Here is a 6,614-nt window from a genome sequence, read left to right as displayed (position 1 = left end):
CACAACTTTCCTTGCTATAGGGTCAAACAGCTTGTAGCCAAACTCATCACCACCATAACCAAGAAAGATACATTATCGTGTCTTCGAATCAAGCTTTAACCTTTCATCTTGAGGAATATGAACAAAGGCCCTGCACCCAAAAACCTTCAGGTGGTCATATGAGACGTCCTTGTCACACCAAACCCTGTTAGGAACATCTCCCTGCAAAGGATAACTTGGTGAGAGATTAATAAGATAAACTGCAGTCATCAAAGCCTCACCCCAAAAGTGTTTACGTAGCTTTGCACTTGACAACAAGCATCTAACTCTCTCCACAATTGTCCTGTTCATCCTCTCAGCAAGACCATTCAGCTGTGGTGTCTTCGAGGGAGTAAATTGATGCCTAATACCCTGCTGCTTGCAATATGCATGAAATGGCCCAATGTACTCTCCTCCATTATCAGTGCGAATGCACTTGATCTTCTTCTCAGTTTCTCTCTCAACCGAGGCTTGGAATTGCTTGAATACACCTAGTACTTGATCTTTGATCCTCAAAGTGAAGGCCCAAACCTTCCTGGAAAATTCATCAATAAAAGTCACAAAGTACTTAGCACCACCAAGAGATCTTACCGACATTTTGCAAACATCAGAATGTATCAAGTCCAGCTTCTCGGGCTTCTTGTGAGGAGGTAGAGTCTTGAAGGCAACTCGGTGTTGCTTCCCTGCTAGACAATCTGAACATTTCTTGATGTGAACTCCTTTCACACCCTTCAACAATTTTTTCTTCACTAGCACTGTCATCCCCTTCTCACTTATGTGCCCAAGTCTCTTGTGCCATAAAGCACAATGGTCATCCTTCTCTAGTGCATTGACAGAAGCACTAAAGAGCTTAGCATGAACATGATACAAAACTGAGACCATTTTACCTCTTGCAACAATCATGTTGCCTTTGGTGAGCTTTTACTGCCCTTTTCCAAAACTGCTCAAGTAATCATCTCCATCAAGCAAACCAACTGAAATAATGTTGAGACGAAGTGCCTCAACATGCCTCACAGATTTGAGGACTAACCTTGTACCATTTGCGGTCTCCAAATGCACATCTCCTTTTCCAATGATGGCTGCTCTATCATTGTTCCCCATCTTCACAGCACCAAAATCACCTGATATATAGTTAGTGAAAAGCTCTCTGCGAGATGTAGCATGAATGGTAGCACCGCTGTCCGGTATCCAAATCATCTCGTCACCATCCACAAGGTTGACGGTTTCATCAGAAACAACAGTGATCCTCTCCTCAACAGTGGAACCAAATCTGCCCTCATTTTCTTCATGCATAACAAGCATGATGTCCTCTTCTACTACAGTAACTCGGTTGCCCTCTGTGTCACTATCACTGTCAACTTGCTTCTGATCTTGTTTCTTCTTTTTCTTTTTGTCTTTCTTCCACTTGTCACATTGCCACTTAATGTGGCCCTTCTGATGGCAGTGATGGCACTCATAATCAGCATACTTACTTTTTGATTTGCTCCTACCTCTTTCTGCCCCTTTACCTGGACCTCTGCTCTTGCTTCTCCCCCTGGACTGAGTGACTAGCACCTCTGAATGTGAGGAAGAAGTGGCTTCAGCCACCTTTCTGGACTCTTCATTTAGTACCCTGGTTTTCACAAGATTCCAAGTGACAACTCCATTAGGTGCTGAATTGCAAACCGTGACCTTAAAGGTCTCCCAGCTGTCCGGTAATGAGCCTAGTAGCAGCAAAGCTCTCACTTCATCTTCAAATGTTATTCCCATTGAAGAAAGCTGATTTATAATGTCTTGGAATGTATTCACATGATCTGCAATTAGAGTGCCCTCTTTGTACCTCAAGCACATCAATTATTTGATCAAGAACATCTTGTTTGTACCTTCCTTTCGGGCAAACAACTCTTCCAATTTCTGCCATAAGGTGCGTGCATGTGTCTCATCAATGATATGGTTCAAAACATTGTCATCGACCCATTGCCGAATGAACCCACAAGCTTGGCGATGAAGTACCTTCCACTGACCTTCCTCAATGCCCTCCGGCATCTCAGTGGAGAACACTGGCTTCCAGTATTCTTTCACATACAACAAGTCCTCCATCTTGCCCTTCCATGCTTGATAATTTGTACCATTCAAAGATATCATCCTGCTGGTATTCACTTCCATCTTTCACCACAAGAAACTCAGCAATTTGCACAAGCAAACCAAGGCTCTGATACCACTTTGTTGGGGCTGGACAGCAACAATGCGCTGCACAAATTCACCGACACGGCAAATATGCACACTACACATCCCCCTTTATTTGTGATGAACTTTGAGGACAGCTTCAACCAACAAGTAAGCAGCGGAATAACACAAACAACATGCACAAGTGACACAGGATTTAACGTGGAAAAACCTCCTCAGCTTGAGGACTAAAAAACCACGGCTGTGGAGCGACCGGTCCACACAACTTCACTATGAGAATGATGAGTACAAAGTCTTCTCTAGAACCTCTAGAGAGATTTACAACACACTCTCCACGTTGCTAACCGGCAACAGCAACAACAACCACAAGAAGTAAGATTTCAGCAAAGCAGAGTTTACGCAGCTTCTGTACCATTCAGTGTTTTGCAAACTGTTCTTAAACCGCTGAACCAAACAGCACCAAATTTGGCAGACAAGTAGACACACGAGTTCCTGAGATCCCCTCCAAAGTTCAGCTCAATCGGACATCGTTTGCCTACCCAAACTGTTCATCTCCCAAAATTACTCTGTTCTGAAACTGCAGCAGTCAGAGCTGACAAAACCACTCTCAAATCTGATGCTTCACCGACCCAATCCTCAAACCAGCTAACCAAATCGAAGTACTCAAAGTAAGGAACGAGCTCACCAAGTTTGGGGTCGATCCAAGCACGTTTGAGCCTCCAATCACCAGCTTGAACACTGTCTAGTCAGATGCAGCAAATCTGGACAGAACCTTGTGTGCTCTTGTGTGCTCTCTCTCTCAGGTTGTGTTTTCTCTTGTGTGCTCTCTCTCTCACTCTCACGAATGGCAGCCACCACGAGCCAGGGGTGGAGTGGCTATGGTTTTCTTCTTGCTTCACTTCCCTTGGAAGTGCTCTCAATCGTTGGATGCAGCGCAGATCAACGGCTGACATGTGTTGGACTTATGGGCTGATGTTGGGCTGCCAACACACCTTCATGTGGAGGGACTTAGCCAAACATGCTTTCCACTTACAATACACGGCAGACGTGGAGGTGGACGCGGGCTCCCGCGAAACGTCCCACTTGCAGCCTGAACTCCGCGAGATGCCATCTCCAAAAACCGTACGGGGGATTCGCATGCATGGTTGTGGATTAATATACGTGCTCCCAATGTGGCAGTGTCCGGCTCTCGTCTCCGGTCGATCGGACCTCCACGTACGTGCTGAGCCGGTGTTTCGCCCCCGTAAGCTCCGCCGCCAGTGGCAGCACGAGCACGTACGAAGAGCTTGAAATATTTGGGCGCGTGGAGCGCGAGCCGCGGCCAGCCCACGTCTCTCGCCGCGGTGGTGGCAGCGGTGATCCCGGGAGATCGATCTGCATGATGCACGAGGCCGGCCCGGACGGCTACGAGCGCGTTGCACATGGCCTCCTTCCGTTGTTTTCTTTTTAAGAGAGAATTTTCCAATCTATTTATCAATCATGGTTTAGAAAACAATTCTTTGAAGCCCTTTGGTATGTATGGGTTTTTCAATTGTTTTGGTTTAAGTAAAGGAATTTTATAGAAAAATTCTTTGAAGCCCTTTGGTTTATAGAAATATATTTCTTTTTTATTTCTACGTAACATAGGAATCAATCTTTTTTTACGGGGAATAGGAATATATTAGCCATTTAGCTTAGTCCCAATAAAAAAGTCCATATCAAGTGAATTAAATGATACTATCTCTTTCTCTACAGAAATGAAGACACATGTCATCTCACTTCCTATGATTTTTCTATTCCTATGATATTATTATCCTATAAACCAAAGGAGACCTGTTTTTTCTTGACAATTTTCACTCATTAAGTGGAAAATTCATCAATGAAATAAAGAGAAATTGAGTGCAGCAAACAAGTAGTACACCCAGCCAAGAACTTTACAAATGTAGATACAATGAAGGAAAGGGGTTTCAGGGGGAAGAACAAAGAAAAGAAATACTAGTCTAGTGTGCCAGCAATCTCGCGCTCTTGATTCCAGATTGCAAGTTCCGATGAAGTCACTCAACTCGCATTGAAAATCCAGCTGTTTCTCTCTAGTGTTCCAGATTACAAGTCTGCCGCCAAATGAGCATGCAAAGAGCTGACAAGTCTTTGCGGCGATGCAATGGGATGTTGTCAACAGTATGGAGCCACCATTGGAGAAGGGAATTAATTAGTGTCCTACCCCGGCCGAAGGTCGAACCGATAATTTCACAATGCTAATGAAAATGTTCCTGTTGCAGGAAACACCCTGTGCAAAACAGGCAACTTGGATTGCTTGTCATTGTCATTAAGATTGGGAAAAGCAGTTGAATTACAAGGGGTATTGCAACCATATGTACCATGTACATCCACGACAGCACTTGGTACAAATTACGTTCTCTCGCGATGATCTGCCCCTCGCCACCTAAAGCGTCTCCCAAAGTCAGAATTCCTCCATCGCCTTTGCTTGCCATGAGATTGGTTGAAGCAACATTTTTGTTGAAGAACCTCATGTTTCTTTCCAGACAATAATCAGCCCCGCTAGCTTCTTGGCTTTTCGAGCTGGCATCCAATCCAAAGATGAGCGCCGCCAGGCTCTAATAGCATCATTGACCGTAGGGGTGAGATGAAAAAATCCCATCTGATTTAGGATAATGAAACATACCTCCCTAGAAATTGGGCGAGTGATCATGAGGTGATCAATCGAGTCGGGCAGCTGGTCACAAAGGGGGCCTTTTGTTGAGTCTCGGTAACGCCTCCTCTAAGGTCTGTCTACAGTCCAACACCTGTAGTGAAGGAAGAGCCGAGTAAAACATTTCTCTTTTCGCAGAGCAATATTCTTCCAGAGAGCTCGCGCATAATCAACTTGCGCTGCGCCGAAGAAGAAGGCCGGCGAATATGACGAGCTGGCGGGGCGCATGTACCATTAGACGCAAGTCTCCATCAAAATGCATCGTCATCCTCTAATAGGGGAGGGTCCTCAGAGATCTCCTGCCATAGCTGGAGATGTTCAGCCAGCGGGTGCATCGTGCATAGAAGGGGTGCCCAGAGGTCCGAAATCCATGTGTTATTGTGGCGAGCCTCCGCCACTGGTCGAGACCTGGCCAAGAAATTCCAACTAAAATTTGATGATCTCCAAGCTTATCAATGCGTGAAGTGTAAAACAGATGGGACGGACGTCGCAGGAAAGAATTTTCTTTTTGTGTGATGATGGTCACTCCAGAGTCCAGACGTGATGCTTGACTTTTAGAAAAAAATCTATAGCACTACATTATAGAACGGAGTGAGTATTACTTTTCAAGCTTATCAACACGTGAAGTGTAAAACAGACGGGATGGACGTGACAAAGAAAGATTTTTTGGGTGTGTGTGTGTGTGTGTGACGATGGTCACTCCAGAGTCCAGACATCCCCCACGTGCCTCAGTGTATGCATTTGTGTCTCGATAATCAGCCCATGCCATGCATCAGGGTGCATGCTTGTGGTAGTACAACTTGTTGAGATATTTTCCTGAGATCCTCTAAATAATCAAATCGATTGGCCACTGTCCACCGTGCTCTGCTCACACCACCCATCTCGTGCATGTGATGTGCATCTATAAATAGCCACCCGGTTGATCTTGGAGCTCTCACACACCCTCCCTCCATCCCTCTCATTGCCCTTAGCCACACACAGCACCAGAGCACGTACGTGCGTGTCCCCTTTTCGATTCGAACCAAGATGTTGAGCGCTGGCGGCATGGTGCCCGGGGCAGGGGGGCTCAAGGGCTCCTTGGTCCTCATCCCTAAGAAGGCGCTCGACTTCCACGACTTCCATGGCACCGCCATGGACGGCGGCACCGACACGGAGCTCTTCGGCGGCGGAGTCACCTGCCAGCTCATCAGCTCCACCCTTCGCGGCCGGGGTGAGCACTCACCACTCCCTTTAACCCACCCCACAGCCACAGTGCACGCACGCGCACTTTTTTCATTTCAAAGTAATCCCTCGGGCTCATTATTGTAAGATGTTGTAACACTTTTCTTATTCGGATGAATATAAACACATTCGGTCCGTGTACAGTTTATATTGAGAACATGTTATATTTGTACGTGGTGTGGTGCAGCTGCAGGCAAGGCGAGCCGCGGGGAGGTGGGCGAGGAGGCGAACCTGGAGCCGTGTCTCCTCCTGAAGAAGAGCCTGCTGAGCGCCCCGACGGGCGAGGAGAGGTTCGAGGTGACCTTCAACTGGTCCATGGAGCTGGGCGTGCCGGGCGCCATCATCGTCAAGAACAACAGCGACACCGAGTTCTACCTCAAGACCATCACCCTCCACGACGTGCCCGGCCACGGCGGCGCCGTCGTCTTCGTCGCCAACTCCTGGGTCTACCCGCAGGCCAAGTACAGCTACAACCGCGTCTTCTTCGCCAACGACGTGAGTACTCCATGCATTTTGCTTG

The 6,614-nt window shown here is 46.9% G+C and overlaps 1 pseudogene; it reads left to right on the top strand.

Annotated features, from left to right (window-relative positions):
• The first annotated feature begins 5,844 nt into the window (after positions 1–5,844).
• The window catches only part of LOC119310547, a 3,619-nt pseudogene continuing 2,849 nt past the window's right edge, over positions 5,845–6,614 (top strand).

This window comes from Triticum dicoccoides, chromosome 5B (assembly GCF_002162155.2).
Source record: "Triticum dicoccoides isolate Atlit2015 ecotype Zavitan chromosome 5B, WEW_v2.0, whole genome shotgun sequence".
NCBI classification, from domain to species: Eukaryota; Viridiplantae; Streptophyta; class Magnoliopsida; order Poales; family Poaceae; genus Triticum; species Triticum dicoccoides.
Note: the sequence above shows the minus strand (reverse complement) of the source record. Positions and strands in the feature narration are given on the sequence as shown.